Source organism: Podarcis tiliguerta (genome assembly GCF_965153285.1).
Source record: "Podarcis tiliguerta genome assembly, chromosome: 12".
Classification (NCBI taxonomy): domain Eukaryota; kingdom Metazoa; phylum Chordata; class Lepidosauria; order Squamata; family Lacertidae; genus Podarcis; species Podarcis tiliguerta.
This window is the reverse complement of record NC_139545.1, coordinates 1,000,431-1,017,730: the sequence shown is the minus strand read 5'-3', so window position 1 is coordinate 1,017,730 and position 17,300 is coordinate 1,000,431. Positions and strand designations below refer to the sequence as shown.

Sequence of the window (17,300 nt, the reverse complement as noted above, 5' to 3'; positions counted from 1 at the left end):
AAATGTAAGTGACTTATATAGCATTGAACACGATATGTATATCTATTTACAGTTGGAGGTATGCAAAAAAATGTATTCCCTTGGGTACACAGTATCTACAAGCTGTTGTTATTCAGGTAAGAATCTGCACTTGTAGCTCTTGCGTTTGTGGACTTGCACAGGAGATTCTCCTTTGATGGTCCAACAGTAGTCTGACATCATAGTTTTGTCCCATCGCCCTTGATAACGCTCTTCCATTGTCTTCAGGTCTTGATGGAAATGCTCTACCTGTTCATCACTGACTGCCCCAAGGTTTTTGGGGAATTGATCTAGGTGACTGTTCAGGAAATGGAGCTTCATACTCATATTGCACCCAAGATTGTGGAAAGCCAACAACATTTTTTCAGCCACAACCTCATAGTTGTCTGCTTTTTTGTTGCTAAGGAAGTTTTTGATAACTGCCACAAAAGACTGCCATGCTTTCTTCTCTTTGCCATTCATCCTCCTGACAAATTCCTCATCTCGAACAAGGGCATGAATTTGAGGTCCATCGAACACACCTGCTTTGATCTTCTTGAAAGACAAAGCGGGAAAAGCTGCAACTATATGTTGAAAATGTTAAGTTGTGGGCGAACATAGTAGATGACACAGTGATTTCTCCAGAGCAGCTCTTTATTGTAGCTGGACAGAACTGAACAGCAAACAGCTCAGCCGGCCTGCTTTTATAGGAGCCGGCTGTCAACATTGTATCAACAACAACCCAGGGTTTCCCGCCTAAAATAACTGACGTGGACCTGAGTGAAAACTATCTAAAGTATCCCCCTGTTGGCCCAGGGGGAGAACATCAGTACATAACACCCCTCCCCACCGAGATAAGGCGTTAGTTACAATCGTAATGGTTTCCTTATATACAGCACTACACGTAATGGTTCAATTAGGCACAAAAAGCATATCGGTTACATTTCCCATACTTAAACCAACAGTGATACATGTCCAACAACATAGTCCTTTAAATAAGTTGGGCGCTTGGAAACTCTGCCAGACCGCCGGGGACTGGTAGCCACGTCCGGGGGGCCACCCAATTCTTGCTGAGGCTGTGGTGCGACCCTAGGTGGTGTTGAAACCAAGTCCCCTGGATCCACTGCTGTGGGTGGAGTCTCCGCAAGTGGAGTGGTCTGAGCCTGTGGTAAGTCTGGCAGACCCTCTGAAGCGGCTTGGTTCGGCTCCACGCTGGCAGTTTGCGAGGGAGGTGTAGGTGGAGCCTCGCTATCTGTTAGTTTCTCTTCTGGAGCCACGAGCGCAGTTGGGGGCACCACGGTAGTGTCCAAGTCCCCAACCCTGCGCCTAAGCTGGTCTATGTGCCGGCGCCACAAGCGTCCATCTTCGAGTGCCACCTGGTACGAGCGAGGTCCAGTGACTCCCACTACTGTGGCTGGCACCCAAGGAATGTCCCCCACATAGTTCCGGGCAAAGATCTGGTTTCCTGGAACAAAAGACCGTGGCGCATTGGCACAGCCTGGGGGTTCAGCCACGGCAAAGTCCGGATGCAGCCGGTCGAGCGGTGACCTGAGGCGGCGGCCCATAAGCAGTTCAGCAGGACTCCGCCCTGTGGCCGCATGAGGGGTGATGTGTTGCACGAACAAGTATTCGGCGACCCGCTCGTGCCAGTCTCCCCGGTCCAGGCGCGCCAGTGCCTCTTTTGCCGAGCGCACCATTCTCTCCGCTTGCCCGTTGCTGGATGGATGAAATGGTGCCGTTAGGGCATGGCGGATGCCCAGTCCCAAAAGATACCGCTCAAAAGTGCCTGACGTGAACTGCGGTCCGTTGTCGGAGACAAGGACATCAGGACACCCATGCGTCGCAAAGAGTCCTCGCAGCACCCGGATGACGGCCTCGGTAGTGGTGGAGGGCATCAGGGCCACCTCCAGCCATTTGGAATAGGCGTCTACCACTACCATAAAGGTCCGGCCGTGAAAGGGGCCAGCCAGATCGATGTGCACCCTCGACCAGGGTGTCTTTGGCGTCTCCCAGGTGTGTCCCTTAGCTGCCGGTGGTGCAGGCCTTGATTCTTGGCACGCTTGACAGGCGGACACCCAGGCAGTGATGGCATCGTCCATGTTAGGCCACCAGACGTAACACCGAGCCAACGCCTTCATTTTGACAATTCCCGGGTGGCCAACGTGCAGAGCCTCCAGGACGCGTTGACGGAGTCTTTGGGGAATTACGACGCGGTCTCCCCACAGCAGACAGCCGTGATGAGCCGAGAGTTCATGTTGTCTAGTTGTGAAGGGCTGAAACTCCGATGCAAAAGGCCCTTGTGGCCACCCCCTCCACACCCAGTTGAGCACACGGCTGATGGTGCGATCCTGGGCAGATGCGGAGGCCACAGTGGCAGCCGATACCGGCGCTTCCGGAAGATCCTCAATCAGGAGGAGCGATGAAGCTGGAGCCGGGTCTTCCACAAATGCTGGAAGAGGGCAACGGCTGAGGGCATCAGCATGGCCCATCGATTTCCCCGGGCGATGGACGAGCCGGTAGTGGTAGGCAGCCAGGAAAACAGTCCATCGCAGCATGCGCGGCGAGAGGACCGGTGGAGTTGGACGATCACCGGCGAGGAGGCCCAGGAGCGGCTTGTGGTCATAGAATCATAGAATCATAGAATCATAGAATCATAGAATCATAGAGTTGGAAGAGACCACAAGGGTCATCGAGTCCAACCCCCTGCCAAGCAGGAAACACCATCAGAGCACTCCTGACATATGGTTGTCAAGCCTCTGCTTAAAGACCTCCAAAGAAGGAGACTCCACCACACTCCTTCGCAGCAAATTCCACTGTCAAACAGCTCTTACTGTCAGGAAGTTCTTCCTAATGTTTAGGTGGAATCTTTTTTCTTGTAGTTTGGATCCATTGCTCCGTGTCCGCTTCTCTGGAGCAGCAGAAAACAACCTTTCTCCCTCCTCTATGTGACATCCTTTTATATATTTGAACATGGCTATCATATCCCCCCTTAACCTCCTCTTCTCCAGGCTAAACATGCCCAGCTCCCTTAGCCGTTCCTCATAAGGCATCGTTTCCAGGCCTTTGACCATTTTGGTTGCCCTCCTCTGGACACGTTCCAGTTTGTCAGTGTCCTTCTTGAACTGTGGTGCCCAGAACTGGACACAGTACTCCAGGTGAGGTCTGACCAGAGCAGAATACAGTGGCACTATAACTTCCCTTGATCTAGATGCTATACTCCTATTGATGCAGCCCAGAATTGCATTGGCTTTTTTAGCTGCCGCGTCACACTGTTGGCTCATGTCAAGTTTGTGGTCAACCAAGACTCCTAGATCCTTTTCACATGTACTGCTCTCAAGCCAGGTGTCACCCATCTTGTATTTGTGCCTCTCATTTTTTTTGCCCAAGTGCAATACTTTACATTTCTCCCTGTTAAAATTCATCTTGTTTGTTTTGGCCCAGTTCTCTAATCTGTCAAGGTCATTTTGAAGTGTGATCCTGTCCTCTGGGGTGTTAGCCACCCCTCCCAGTTTGGTGTCATCTGCAAATTTGATCAGGATGCCCTTGAGTCCATCATCCAAGTCGTTGATAAAGATGTTGAATAAGACCGGGCCCAAGACAGAACCCTGTGGCACCCCACTAGTCACTCTTCTCCAGGATGAAGAGGAACCATTGATGAGCACCCTTTGGGTCCGGTCAGTCAGCCAGTTACAAATCCATTGAGTGGTAGCAGAGTCAAGACCGCATTTTACCAGCTTCTTTACAAGAATATCATGGGGCACCTTGTCAAATGCCTTGCTGAAATCAAGCTAGACTACATCCACTGCGTTCCCTTCATCTACCAGGCTTGTAATTCTGTCAAAAAATGAGATCAGGTTAGTCTGACATGACTTATTTTTCAGAAATCCATGCTGACTATTGGTGATCACAGCATTCCTTTCTAGGTGCTCACAGATTGTTTGCTTAATGATCTGCTCCAGAATCTTCCCTGGTATTGATGTCAGACTGACTGGGCGGTAATTATTTGGGTCCTCTCTTTTCCCCTTTTTGAAAATAGGGACAACATTTGCCCTCCTCCAGTCTGCCGGGACTTCGCCTGTTCTCCAGGAATTCTCAAAGATGATTGCCAGTGGTTCTGAGATCACATCTGCCAGTTCTTTTAATACTCTTGGATGCAGTTCATCTGGCCCTGGAGACTTGAATACATCTAAACTAGCCAAGTATTCTTGTACTATCTCCTTAGTTATTCTGGGCTGTGTTTTCTCTACTGAATCATTTGCTCCAAATTCTTCAGGTCGGGCATTGTTTTCTTTATCGGAGAAGACTGAGGCAAAGAAGGCATTGAGGAGTTCAGCCCTTTCTGTGTCCCCTGTTTGCATTTCACCATCTTCTCCTCTGAGTGACCCCACTGTTTCTTTGTTCTTCCTTTTGCTACGAACATACCCATAAAAGCCTTTTTTGTTGCTTTTAACCTCTCTAGCAAGCCTGAGTTCATTCTGTGCTTTAGCTTTTCTGACTTTGTGTCTACACGTGCTGGCTATTTGTTTGAATTCCTCTTTGGTGGTTTCCCCCCTTTTCCATTTTTTGTACACATCCTTTTTTAATCTTAACTCAGTTAAAAGTTCTTTAGATAGCCACCCTGGCTTCTTTAGGCACCTTCCATGTTTCCGTCTCATTGGTATTGCCTGAAGTTGTGCTTTTACTATCTCCCTCTTAACAAACTCCCAGCCATCATGAACTCCCTTTCCTTTTAGTATTACTGTCCATGGGATCTCACCCAGCACTTCCCTAAGTTTTATGAAGTCGGCTTTCTTAAAGTCAAGAAATTGAGTCCTAGTATGCTTGGCTGCTCCTTTCCGTTGTATAGTAAACTTCAGAAGAGCATGATCACTTGCGTCTAATGATCCTTCCACTTCTACCCCATTAACCAGGTCATCGACATTGGTTAGGACCAGATCTAAAATGGCTGTTCCTCTTGTTGCTTCTCCCACTTTCTGGACAATGAAGTTGTCTGCAAGGCCAGTGAGGAATCTGTTTGACCTTATGCTCTTGGCTGAGTTTGACCTCCAACAAATATCTGGGTAATTGAAGTCCCCCATTACTACTATCTCCCTTCCTTTTGCATGCTTGGCCATCTGTTCCAGGAAGGCATCATCTATGTCCTCCGTTTGGCTTGGGGATCTATAGTAAACTCCCACAATGAGGTCACTATTATTCTTCTCTCCCTTAATTTTGACCCAAATGCTCTCACTTTGGCTTTGAGGTTCTAAATCTTGGATCTCTTCACAGGTATACACATCCCTGACATATAACGCCACTCCTCCTCCTTTCTTGTCTGGTCTGTTTCTCTGAAATAGATTGTATCCCTCCATTTTTACATTCCAATCGTGGGACTTATCCCACCAGGTTTCAGTGATGCCTATTATGTCATATTTAGTTTGCTGTACCAAGAGCTCAAGCTCATCTTGTTTATTTCCCATGCTTTGTGCATTAGTGTACAGACATTGAAGTCCATTAGTCATTCCCCCGTGTCTCTTATTTAAGGATTTTTTCCTCCCACCACTAGGTCTGCTTGCTGTTTGCTCCATTTGGTCTATGACATTTGGATGATCATCTTCATCAATTAATAGACTCCTACCTTCAGGAGCACTGTCTCCCTCCCCCACATTAGTCAGTTTAAAGCCCTCCTGATGAGGTTTCTGAGTTTTTTGGCAAAAACATTCCTCCCAACCGTTGTGAGGTGCAGCCCATCGCTTGCCAGAAGTCCGTCCTCAAGAAACTGCAGTCCGTGATCTAAGAATCCAAACCGTTCCTGTTTACACCATTTGCGAAGCCAGCTGTTTACTTCCACTATTTTCCTCTCTCTCCCTGGGCCACGTCGTTCAACTGGGAGGACAGATGAGATGACGATTTGTGCATTTAATTGCTTCAATTTCCTGCCCAGAGCCTCGTAGTCTCTTTTGATCTTCTGGAGGCTATTGCTTGCAGTGTCAATGGTTCCCACATGAACCAAGAGGAAGGGGTATTTGTCAGTGGGTTTTATGATTCCTTGCAGTCGTTCAGTTACATCTTGGATCTTAGCCCCGGGGAGACAGCACACTTCCCGAGACATCTTGTCAGGCCCACAGATCACTGCTTCTGTTCCCCTCAGTAGGGAATCCCCTATCACCACCACACGCCTTCTCTTAGGTTTGGTCAGGGTTCTTCCGTGAGCGGTCCGTTCCAAGGTCGCCTGCACATTCCCTGAGGACTGACTTTGCTGCTCATCTTCGTATACGTGATCAACTGTAATGAGGGAGAGATCCTCAAATGGAGTCTGCTCTTCGTCTTCCATGCTAGGGGAGAGGACCTCAAAGCGATTGTGTATTTCTAGACAATCAGAGCGAACCCTGGGCCTCCTACTTCTTTGAGTCACGTTTCTCCACATATCGGGCTCCTGTGTTGGTGAACTAGCCTCCTTCTCAGGGGAGTCCCCTGTCTCCTCCTTGGTGGAGACGGTGTGCTCTGTTGCTTCCAAGAAGAGCTCCAGCTCTCTAATTCTTTGGAGCGTAGCTACACGTTCCTCCAGTTGCTGGACTTTGTCTTTTAGGAGGGCAATCAACATGCAATTGCTGCACGTAAAGCTGGTCAGTGATGAGGTCAAAAGTCCTGCCATAGAGGTATTCATGGAACCTCTTCACTCCAGCCACAAGTGCCAGTGCCTCCTTGTCGAGCTGGCTGTAATTCCGTTCCGTCTGAGATAGCGTCCTGGAAAAGTAGGCGAGCGGTGCTTCTCTTCCGTCTGGAAAACGGTGACTAAGGACAGCGCCGATGCCAAAAGGTGAGGCATCGCAGGCAAGGACCAGCGGCCTGGATTCACTGTACTGTACCAGCACACTGTCCGATGAAAGGAGAGCCTTGACCGCGTTGAAGGCTGCCATCTCCCGATGACCCCAGGACCAAGGCGTCTTTGTGCTGAGGAGTCGGTGAAGAGGCTCAGCCACCGTGGCTTTGTGGGGCAGGAACATGTTATAAAAGTTCAGCAGCCCCAGGAACGCCTGCAACTCCGTCTTGTTCTTTGGGATGGGGGCCTGCTGGATAGCGCGGATCTTGGATGTGGTCGGGTGAAGTCCGGAGGCGTCGATAAGATAGCCCAGGAACTCCACCTGTGGAACGGCGATCTGGCACTTCTCCCTCTTTACCTTGAGCCCAGCCTCTTGGAACCTGGTCAGCACGGCACGGAGGCGCTCGAACAGCTGCTGGTGTGAGTCTGCGGACACCAAGACGTCATCAAAATATGGTACCACGCCCGGAAGCCCTTGCAGGAGACGCTCCATAAGGCTTTGGAAGATGCCAGGAGCCACACTCACCCCGAACTGCAACCGGCGGCAACGGAATGCCCCTCGGTGGGTGACGATCGTCTGGGCTTCAGCAGTGGCATCATCAACGGGCAGTTGTTGATAGGCTTGGGCAAGGTCCAGCTTAGCGAAGACCTTACCTTCACCCAGGGAATGCAGCAGGTGTTGGACAACAGGAACTGGATAAGCGTGCTGCTGAAGTGCCTTGTTGATCGTACACTTGTAGTCAGCGCAGATTCTCCCCGACCAGTCTGGCTTGACAGGCGTGACGATGGGGGTTTCCCACTTGGCGTGGTCAACCGGCTCCAAAACTCCTTGGGCGATCAGCTTGTCCAGTTGTTCGTCCACCTTAGCCTTGAGAGCGAAGGGAACCCGGCGTGGCTTTAGCTTGATGGGGGCGACTTGTGGATCAAGGCTAAAGGAGATGGGCGTACCTGTATATTGCCCCAAAGTGCCGTCAAAAACCTCGGCAAAGTCTTTGATCAGACCCTCAGTCTCTGCGTTAGAGATGCAGTTGATGCCGGTGACTTCCAGGCCGAGGGCATCAAACCAGTCTAGCCCTAGGAGGCTTGGCCGCTGGCCTTCGACCACCACCAACCGGAGCAGGCCCGAAAAATCCTTGAATGCGATCCGGAACCGGCCAACGCCTACCACGGGAATGTCGTTTCCCTGGTAGTCTCTCAGGTGTACGCGGTGAGAGTCAAGTTGCCTTTTGGACACTCTGGGTACCAGTCTTTTGATGGTGCTCCAAGACACGATGGACAGGGCAGATCCGGTGTCGATCTCCATGTCACATGGAGCTCCTTCAATGAGCACCGTGACGTTCAGCTTGCGTCGTGTAGGCGAGTCGGTTTGGCCAATCGTGGTTCCAGACGGGCAGCGGCAGTTGGTGAGAGCGAAACAGCTTTCCTTGGCAGACTGGAGTGAAGACTTGGACTTGCGAGTTGGTGAAGGGGGGGTGTCAGACAGAGCCGATCGGCAGACCTTAGCGATGTGGCCCCTTCTGGAACACTTCCTACAGATGGCGTCTCTGAATCGACACTTGGCACGGGAATGGTTGCCTCCGCAGCCGGCACATTCCGGTTGGCCCTTGGACTTCTGTTGGAACTTCCTGCGCTCCCGCTTTGTCTGGTGCACGTCATCGTCTTCACTGGAGGATGCCTCATCACTGCTGGCCTCTTCGTGATGCACTGGAACTGGCTACCTAGCAAGACGCGGGCTGCTGGACTTGCGGATCTCCTGGGCGGAGCGTTCAGCAGCTTCTGAGGCCACAGCCTCCTCAATGGCTTTCTGTAGCGTGAGGTCTGGCTTGGCGAGGAGACGCCGTTGCAGATGGATGTCCCGGACCCCGCAGACGATTCGATCCATCAGGGCATCGTCTAAGTCTCGGAACTCGCAGAGCATTGCAGCCTGTCGCAGGGCGGTGGTGTAGTTGTTGATTGACTCCCCCTCTGCCTGGTTCCGGTGGTAGAACGCATGGCGGGCAGCAATCTTGGACGGCTTTGGTGCATAGTGGTTGCGGAGCTTCTCTTGGATGGTGTCCCACAGTGTTGCCTGGACTGCTTCAGGCGCAACCAATGCTCGGGCCGTCTCAAACACCTCAGGCCCACAGAGGCTGAGGAATAGGCCCCGCTTACGCTCCTGTGATACTTGCGTCAGCTCATTGGCTTGGAGGTAGCAGTCGAACCGAGCGAGGTAGGAGTCCCATGATTCAGAGGCTGGCGCAAATGGCGGTAGAGGCACAAGTGAAGCCATGGTTCCGATGCTGGCGTGAAGGGCGATGGATGGAACACCGAGCTCTAGCCAGAACAGTCAGCTCTGAATTGGTTCTGTTCAGTGATTTCGCTCAGTGATTCAGCTCAGTGATTCAGCTCTGCTCAGAGGGTGCCTGCATCTGGCTGTGCTCTGATGTCCATCGATCCCATCCTCGTCGCCAGTGTTAAGTTGTGGGCGAACATAGTAGATGACACAGTGATTTCTCCAGAGCAGCTCTTTATTGTAGCTGGACAGAACTGAACAGCAAACAGCTCAGCCGGCCTGCTTTTATAGGAGCCGGCTGTCAACATTGTATCAACAACAACCCAGGGTTTCCCGCCTAAAATAACTGACGTGGACCTGAGTGAAAACTATCTACAGTATCCCCCTGTTGGCCCAGGGGGAGAACATCAGTACATAACAGAAAACATTTACCTTCAGTATTTAATGCCCTCACAAACTGTTTCATCAATCCAAGCTTGATGTGAAGTGGAGGCGAAATGATCCTGTCTTGGCAGATGATTGGTTCATTCACAATGTTTGGCATCCCTGCTTCCAGAGTTTCACAGATGGGTCACTCCTTCTGTATCCAGTGTTTGTCTCAAGCTCGGCTGTCCCACATGCTGAAGGAATACTGGGATAGGCGACAGCATGTCGGTTTTTCTTGCCGATACCCTTCGTATTGACCAGACAAAAATAGCAGTCACTTGTGTGATCCATGGGAACCCCAAAAGGCATACTCTTCCATTTTCCTTTTGTCCAGTCTCTAAGCATTTCCTCACAATTGTGACAAACAATATGCGGAGCCCATTTCTTGTCTTGGTCGCTCAGGGGAATTTCAAAATAGCTTTTATAGGCATGCCTCACAAACACTGTTATATTGCATCTTTGACGAGGAAGTGCGTAGCAGCCGCATACATAACAAAAGGCATCAGGCTTGTTTACCCATTTTTGTCATGTGTCCATTCTGAAAAATACTAATATTTAGGTTACAAAACTATAAAAATAAAGAAAAATTAAGTTTGCAAAACAATAATTACCATCTGGTTAGGTTAGATCAACGTGTCCACCTATCCCCAGTGTTAATATGACATATCTATCTGCAAAAGTTGGAAATTGAAAGATAACTATACCACGTACACGAAAATCGATTTCAGATTTGAAATCAGCATTGAAATAACATATAAGAACAGTTGAAAAATCTCATGCAACAGAAAATGAAAAAAAAAAAAAATGTTCCCCAGTGTATCACAACCTTTTCATGTTATAAGCGGTCGGAAACAAACTGAAGTGGACCATTACATTCTACAAGAAAGAAAGAAAGAAAGAAAGAAAGAAAGAAAGAAAGAAAGAAAGAAAGAAAGAAAGGCAACCTGCAACAGAATGGAGCCTTGTGGAGTACTTGCCCCCCCCTTTCCCCTTCCCGCCCCTCAGCAGTCAGCCATCAAGCAATCTGTGACCATTGCTCACACTGTTCTCATTAGGCTGCTTGGGAGGTGTCTCTCCCCCCCCCCTCACCACTTTAGGCTTAGGAGACTGACCCAGGGACCATGGGATTATTTAGATCTCTCTATCTGAGGGGCAGAGAGAGCTATTGCAATTTCTTGATTTTCATTAGAGTCAAAGGGAGGGGAATTTTGTTTTGTGTTTTGTTTTTAATGGTAGAAATAGCAAAAACAACAAGGTGTTTCCATGCTGGTAGACTATACCTGCTGTCAATTTATGAAAATGACTGGTTCTGCTATCTGAGGCAATGGGTTTTTCTGCCAAGCATAAGGGAAGAACGCCAATGAGATGAAAAAACACATTTTATTCTGTACTTACTTAAGAGCGGCCAAATATGTGAATTTGGAGGTTGTTTAGTCAAAATGTCCAACTCTCTGTCACATCAAACAAGTGAAAACACAAGGCAGTTCAGAAAAGGAGTAGTTCAGGATCCCTTTTATGGTTGCTAAATCCCTCACTTCCAATGAACCAACTGCAGGTCCGCCACAGGAAACACGTGTGTGTGTGTGTGTCTCCGTGAATATACACACACATACCTCGCTAAAAAAAATTATATACCACCCTTCATCTGAAGATCTCAGGGCAATTCACAGGATAAAAATATTGCATAAAAAGCACAAATAGATAAAAGAAAAGGAAAACTAAACTATACCCGCCCGCCCCCAAAATACATCTAAAAGGTTGTAGAAGACTAATCAGCCCACGGCCTGGTTGAAGGGGAATGTTCTCTCCTGGTGCCTAAAGGTATATGACCCCCAAGGGTCATCTAGTCCAATCCCCTGCCATGCAGGAATCCTGCCCACAGCTGTCCTCGGCTGGGCGCAAGCCACCAACCTGCCAGGCCACAGCCAAGAGGGACAACTTTACCCTGATGTCTATTTGGCAGGCGATAACCTTCTCAACGCTATGAACCTTCTGGATAGGGTTGCTTGTTTGGTTTTTTTCCACCTTGACATACTTTATTCATTTACACAATTAAAACTGATTAAACACTGGAAGCCTTAGTAATAAATGAAATTCAAATCTAATTATCCATAGTACAAAGTGTTTTTTCTTTTTGTTTAGGTTAGGAAGAAAAGGGGTAAGAGGGGGAGGGGGGAATGGTGAGTGGGGTGGGGTCGGGTAGCAATGCTTCTATTATACGTAGTGTATGTGTGGGGTTTTGTGTCAGCTTCACTTGTGTGGGTTCTTTACTATTTGCTTGTTGTATTTCTTTGGTGGTGAGAGAGGTTGGGGGGGTGGCCTAAGGTGTGGTTGGTTGTCTTTGATTGGCTGTAGTGAAATTTGTTTTGATGTGTGAATGGGGTGGGTGGGTGTTTTTGGATCAGGTTAGCCAGATTGATTTGCATGCCGTTGGTGGGTTTTTGTTGTTGTCTTGTTGAGCTGTGTATGTGATAAAGGGGAACCATGCCAGGTGTCAGGTTGGTAGGCTCTTTCACACAAAGCAGTCTCTGACAGATTTATTACTTCAGATTTATTCAGCAATTAACAATTAACAGCAATTAACAATTCAGCAATTAATCAGCAGTCTGAGCTTCATTAACTCATTCGTCGCTTTCGGAGTCAGTTGCCGGATCTAGCCTCTTTTTCCCCCTGGTGGAAGCAAGCCTCCTCCCCTTTACTTTTCCTGTCATGCACTTTTTGGGGTGCTCAATTTCTGGCTTTTTGGTGACTCTACTCCTCCTAGCCTTCCCCCTCTTCTTCTTCATCCCTTTCTCTGTTACTTTCAGAATTGCTAGGCTGCACTCCTGAGCGAGATAAGTTTATCTCACTCTCACTGTGAAAAGGAGTCAGATTCCTGCTAGTCTCTGGCTCTCCCCTCTGCCCTTCAGATTCCGCTCCATCTGTCAGAAAGGGAACTTCTCTGACACCAGGGTGAAGGCATCTTATTCTATTTGGGTGTCCCCTGGTTTGTCTTCTATTTCTTGTGTTGATTTGGGTTTGTTATTTTTGTAGAAGTCTGCTAGGCGTATTAGTGGGTTAGGGACAGTTTACCTACTTCTTCTTTCAATGATTTAAGCATGGTCTGTGTGAACTGTTTAGTGTTGTGGGGATTTTCCTTAGTTTTTTTGGGAGGAATGGGTATGCTGTGGTGCGGGTATTTTCAATTGTGTCCTTTCTAGGTGTACCTATTGTTTTGTCTCATCTTCTAGTCTATACAGGATTATGTGGTGTACTTGGTTGGTGATGTAATATGCTCTATGTTGGGGATTTCCCATCCTTCTTCTGAGGAGGGAAGGTGCAGGTATTTGAGGCTTATTCTTGGGTTTTTTTGTGTGTGAGAAGATAAATGAGTGTAATGTTTTCTGCCATTTGCGAAGTTGGGCTGGGATAATCCATATTTGGGGGTGGGGGTTGAAATAAGTAGGTTAATTTTGGGAGGATGATCATTTTGATCATGGATATCTTGTCTGAGAGACTGAAGTTGGTGTTGTTCCATCTCCTCAGGTCTTTGTTGATTTGTCACCACAAGGGGTTGTAGTTGTGGAGGTATAATTTGTTGAGGTTTCTGGTTTTTTGTACCCCTGGATATCTGAACTTGGTGATGTTGGAGAATTATTTTTGAGTATGAGGGTGGGTGTTGAAGCACATAGCCTCAGACTTTGCAAAATTTAGCTGTAGGCCCGACACCACTGCAAATGTGTTGAGTTCTCTGATTAGGGAGGTTGCTGTGTTTATGGGGGTCTGATGTTGTGACCATTAGGTCATCTGCCAAGAGCCCTAATTTATAGGTTCTGCCTTTTATTTCCACTCCCTTGATGTCTGTGGCTGCTCATATTCAGATTGCTAGAGGTTCCAGAGTCAGGGTGAAAAGGAAGGGAGATAGTGGGCATCCTTGTTTTGTGTTGCTATGGTATTAGAGTCCATGCTGTTAGTCCTGCATTTTGCTGAGGCTTGGGAGTATATTTGTTTGAGGGTTTGTAAGAATTTGGGACCAATTTTTATGTTAGTACTGCTAGTAGGTATTTCCATTCTAAGCAATCACAAGCTTTGAGGATGTCTAGGGACACAATTGTCAGTGGGAGTTTAGTTGCCTTGCTGTGTTGAGGGGTGAAACAAAGGCAACATAAACCTCTGAAAAGGCTTAAGAGGGGGTCTTAAGCTTTAGGAGTATCAAGCAACACAGAAAAGGGGTTTCTCGATTGCTCCAGCACTGCTTAAAAAGTGACGGAGGAAGGGAGAACCTCAGCATTTGGAACAGTGCATTTCCGGCTGTGAGACGCCTCAGGACTTGAGCAAACCGGTGCTAAACTTCTCTGAAGAGTGGAATTGAAGTTACAAACATTGCTCTTCAGTAATAAAGAACAAATTTTACATAACGAAGGTATGTGGAATGAAAAGAAATAACTTGGAATTTAAAACAAAGGCAAGAGGGAAGGAGAAAAGGAGGTCTACCTCAGTGCAGTTTTAACAACTGTGGAAAAGAACTTTGCAAAAGAGAACGTTCTAAAGAATAAAAAAATTATTGCATATTAAAGAGTGGCATAAGAACTGGCTAGCTTACAGGCATTTACGACTGGGAGATCTTGCAGACTTGGGGCTTGGTTCCCATCAGAGACTGTTGTTGAAAGGAAGAACAGGGCTTTTGGAACAGGGCAGGGTGACCGAGGAAGGAGAGGGCAGATGGCTGGCCTTGCTGTTAAGCTGGGGCTTGTCTGCATGGTCCCCAACAAAACGGAGCAGTGACGGGGGTCTCATTGTGACGGAGAATGAGGAGAGGGGAAAGCGTGGAGGTGGAAAGGAGTAAAAAGGAAGAGAGAAAGTACAGGCAAAATGGTGGTCTACAAGGCATGTCAGAAAGAAAAGGAAGATTCCAAAGGGGATTAGGAAGAAACAGAAAGAAGAAAAATAGAATAAAAATATTTTGTTTTTTACTGGTGTATCTATGTTTTTGTTTATTTGAAGAGTCTACAGAAATAAAAAGTAATGGAATTAAAACTTATTTCATAGAATATAAATGTAAAAACAACAAGTCAAAAAGAAACAAAATAGAGTACATATTAATGAAAAAGAAATAGGACATCATTTGTTTACAGGAAACACACGTCAACAGGAAACATAAAAGGGTTTGGATTAACAAAAAATTAGGCATAGGACTTTACACTTTACCTTGACCGGGGAACCAAGGGGACACCTCTCCCATTTCCATTTTGTAGTAACACAAGACAACAGTTACGGTAAAGGCAGGAGGTGATCTGTGGAGATACCAGAATCCTCTTGAAGTGGTCATTGTCATAGGGAGGCCAAGGAAAGGTCTTGCCAAACTCATTGTCCTGAGACTATTCCAACTGTCACCACAATGAAAGTCTGGATATTGCTCTTTGGCCCTGCTTGGATTTGGGCAGGATGGGAAAGCAATACTTTCCTAGCATACACCAACACGATAATGAAACAGGTTAACCTCACTAATTGTTCCCCATGTCCTACTCCCAGCAAGGATTTCCTTCTGGTGCACAACCCCTGAGTATTTCAGAACAAAACACCACCCGAATGTTCCCAGTGATACTGCAGGTAAATGTTACTCACATTTCCCATCGTGTGGTGCAAACGTTTGGAAAGTTACCCCCAAACAAGAGATTTCTGGGTGCTGCAGAAGTATGTTTCCAGTGGGAAGGAGAAATTCCTAAGAATAAGTGCAGTGGCGTAGCGTGGGTTGTCAGCACCCGGGGCAAGGCAAGTAATTTGCCCCCCCCCCACGCTGCACTGTCCCTCCCCCAGATAGTCCCTCACTCTCCGCACCGCACCGCACACCTGGCACCCTCTCCCCTCCACAGTGGGCGGCGACCCGGCGGCTCCGATCGGATTCGCACAGCCAGCACTGCAGTGAGAGAGAGTGAGTGAGCCAGGTAGGGGCAGAGAGCTGCGAGTGCGAGCGCGCAGTGGCATGGCATGGGTTTTCTGAGCTTGCACAGAGTGCTTTTCCTCCCTATGGGCAGAGCCAGCTTGCTCCTAAATACCTGAGCTCTATAGTTAGAGACTCACCATTTCCCCAGTTGGCTTGGCCCCCAATTTCTCTTACTATAGAATTTGGGGCTGGTGGTGGAGGAAATCATTATTCTTCCCCCTTGCTACCCCCCCCCCAAAGCATAAGAGAGGGACTCCCAAGAAGGTGAAGCAGGATTTCACTCCAGGGTATCTCGGAAGCCCAGACCCCCGATCTCTCCCATCGCCGCTGGAGGGGTCATGGAGGCACTGAGCCCGGGAGGCGGGCAGCCAGCCAGGGCGCACGCACCTACCCAACCTCGCTGCGCCCAGGCGCGCTGCTCTCTCCAACTTTCCTCCTTGCCGGGCCAGTGGCTCCGCCTCCACCTCTTCCTTTGCCTCTTTGAGCAAGCGATTAGCAGGCTCGGATTGGATCCTGCGGCAGGCAGGCGGTGCCTCCACCCTCCTCCTCCCGGCTTTGCTGCTCCTCCACCTCCTCCTCCTCCACCTCCTCCTCCCTGCTGCTGCAGCTGCTGAGCGGCTCTTTTCCCTCCCGCTTCCTCCGGCCAAACGGAGACGACGATCCCTCCCCCCAACCAAGCCTCGATTGCTTGTCCCTTCCCTCTGGACTTGCGCCCCCCCAAATGTTGCGCCCGGTGCGGCTCGCACCCCTGGCACCCCCCACGCTACGCCACTGAATAAGTGCACTAGGCCCTGGAAAAAGCAGAATGTTGGCCAGTACCCAAATTGCCCATTTATTGTACCAATAGCTAATGTGTCAAGCCTCAAAAATCTTAATGACCCCTGGGTCTATGGGAATCATAGCAACATTCTGTTGGGAAATGGTGTAAAAGGACAGAAGGTGAATTTGTCCCTTTTGGCAATTTCAAGGTTTCCTGGTGTTACCCAAACTGTAGCTGCCCTGCAGAAGTCTGTGTACCAGGCTCAGGTACTTTGTGACTTGTCAGCAGGAATCTACTAGGTAAGTGGAACATGGGCAGGTAAATTCCTTCTTCCATGATAGGATGGAACATGTACACTGGCCTATGATTTTCCAGCAGGGTTCCATCAATTAACCCCCACCTCAGCACAATGGGGGGGGGGGTGCAGTGACATCACAGAAGGGGATAGGTTTCCTGCAATAATCTTCCCTAACCTAGGAGTAGCCTGATCCTGGATTTCTAAGGGAATGGAGGGCTTAGCTAACAGCACTTACGAGGCCATAATTGGACTCCAGACAGAAATAGATTCTTTGGGGGAAATGGTTTTAGAGCATCAATTAGACTGTATCAATCAGACTTGTGCTTTCTATGTTAATGAAAGCAGAGAAATAGAGATGCAAATAAGATATGGGAAGTAGGGGCTCAGCTCAGACCATGGAGAAATGGAAGAATCCAGGGGCGTAGGAAAGGGGGGGCATCATGGAGGGGGGTGACAAATTATCAAGGAACAATTACTGCCCTACTAAAGGTAAGGTAAAGGGACCCCTGACCATTAGGTCCAGTCGTGACCGACTCTGGGGTTGCGGCGCTCATCTCGCTTTATTGGCCGGCGTTTGTCCGCAGACAGCTTCCGGGTCATGTGGCCAGCATGACTAAGCTGCTTCTGGCGAACCGGAGCAGCACACGGAAATGCTGTTTACCTTCCTGCTGGAGCTGTACCTATTTATCTACTTGCAATTTGTGCTTTCAAACTGCTATGTTGGCAGGAGCTGGGACCGAACAACGGGAGCTCACCCTGTTGCAGGGATTCGAACCGCCGACCTTTTGATCGGCAAGTCCTAGGCTCTGTGGTTTAACGCAC

The 17,300-nt window shown here is 48.6% G+C and overlaps 1 long non-coding RNA gene across 1 annotated transcript in view; it reads right to left on the bottom strand.

The window, feature by feature from the left end:
- Positions 1-17,300, bottom strand: part of LOC310661331 — a 125,222-nt gene that overhangs the window by 67,649 nt on the left and 40,273 nt on the right. Inside the window, exon 2 of the long non-coding RNA XR_014503909.1 lies at positions 823-949. This is a non-coding gene — a long non-coding RNA (uncharacterized lncRNA). The remainder of the gene's footprint in view (positions 1-822; positions 950-17,300) is intronic.